The sequence below is a fragment of the Alligator sinensis genome, unplaced genomic scaffold (assembly GCF_000455745.1).
Source record: "Alligator sinensis unplaced genomic scaffold, ASM45574v1 scaffold5_1, whole genome shotgun sequence".
In the NCBI taxonomy this organism is placed as follows: domain Eukaryota; kingdom Metazoa; phylum Chordata; order Crocodylia; family Alligatoridae; genus Alligator; species Alligator sinensis.
Window position 1 is genome coordinate 93,330 of NW_005842213.1, and position 1,725 is coordinate 95,054.

General features: G+C 40.5%; 1 protein-coding gene across 1 annotated transcript in view; it reads right to left on the reverse strand.

Moving 5' to 3' along the window:
• The window catches only part of MUC6 (mucin 6, oligomeric mucus/gel-forming), a gene marked incomplete at its 3' end in the record, with an annotated part of 92,634 nt that overhangs the window by 90,626 nt on the left and 283 nt on the right, over positions 1–1,725 (reverse strand). The window lies entirely within an intron of this gene.

Genomic DNA, 1,725 nt, shown 5'->3' on the forward strand with positions numbered 1-1,725 from the left:
AGCAGGATTAGCCTAAAATCACCATTTTAAGGCACATGAAGGTGCGCATGTGTGGACACACACCCTTAATGTGCCTCAAAAATGGTGATTTTTAGGCTAATCCCGCTTAAAAGGGCCATGTGTAGACAAACCCACAGTGAAGTATTAGAGGCACTGTCAAGACTCTGAAGAAGCCTAGATTATGTATTACAGTCTTAATAAGAGACCTACATTTAACTATAGTAACTACAGGACTAGTGAAACAGTACCTTTTGTCTATTTTTTGTTTGTTTGTTGTGTTTTTTAACTTTATACACAATCAAGAAAATTAGTACATACTCCAATAGTTACATTTATTTTTGTTTTGTTCTTAAACTGAATAATATAGTGAAAGCCCCCTAGTCTATTAATAAAGCATCTACTTTCTCTTGAACTGGAGAAGAATATATTGTGCAATGATGTACCACACCATCTACACATTCCATTTGATTAATTTTCCTTGCAATTTTTAATTTTTAATGCTGCTATTTCCAAAAAGGTGATCAGATTAGGACACAATAAATCAAGTATGTAAGGAATTAGCCTCATGTTATGGGAAATAAATCCACAACATATTAAATACGGAGATTTAATTTTGGTATTAGAAACCACAGGCTTCCTGAGCACTTACATTTATCTAAGTGTTTTATTTTAGGTCCAAATCCAGGAGGGCACCTATTGATTTTGATGGGGCTCCATGTAACAGCGAGATATACCTATATAGATATATGAAGGATTGGGGATCACTCTGTTCCAAATAATATATTGCACTTGTATTTTCTACTCCTATTTTTTTGATATTTGATGCTACATAGTTTCTGTAGTGATCATAAGGTTCAACAAACACAAGCATGAGTGAGAGCTAACCAATATAAACTTTAATTGTGGAGCAGTAGGCAACCTCCATAGACCCTTTGGCCATGTCCAGATGAGCACTGCTATGTGGTATGTGGCACCACAGACATATCTGTGGTGTCACATACAGCACACTCAGCTGTTCTCTGTGCTGCAAGACAGCAGCATGATATCCTGGAGTCAGAAAAACCTGTGTAAAAAGAAAGCAGAGTGGCACATGTGGGTACAGTGTGCACCACTCAAAACCAGAGCCTGGCTGGCTGGTTGCTGGCCAGGCTCTGAGCAGCAGGATCACCACTGCTGCAGTCCCAGGAGCTCCCCAGGAGCCCAGGTAATGCTGTTGGGGCCAGCCCAGTGCTGGCTGTAGCTTCCCTTACCCCACCGGGGTAACCTGAGGCCTGTCAGAGCATGTTTGGCACAGGCATTCCCTGGGGACAACTAGTGGTGGCACAAGGTGTGCCGCTGCTAGTTGTCACTGGGGAACCAAATGTTCAAGCTCACATGGATGTGACCTTTGTGTCTCCCTAGCTAACTAACTAGCTGGTTGCTCCCTAATTCAGGGACCATCTCCTAAATCCCATCTTCCTTAGTCTTTTGTTAGGAAGTATCTCTAAATTGTAACTTCTAATATATATCTTCCCTCTTAACAATAACTACAATAATCAATTAACACAAAATCAATTAGCAACCATCTACAGAGGGTAGAGCACATCACTCTGGAATGAGCCTTTACCACTCAATTTCATCAGCTCTTTTAGCAAGTCTCTATGTGCCTTTCAGGAAATTTCATTTTCTTCTCAGACCAACAAAGTATCAGATCCAGATTATGATTTTTTGGGGGTGGGGTGTAGG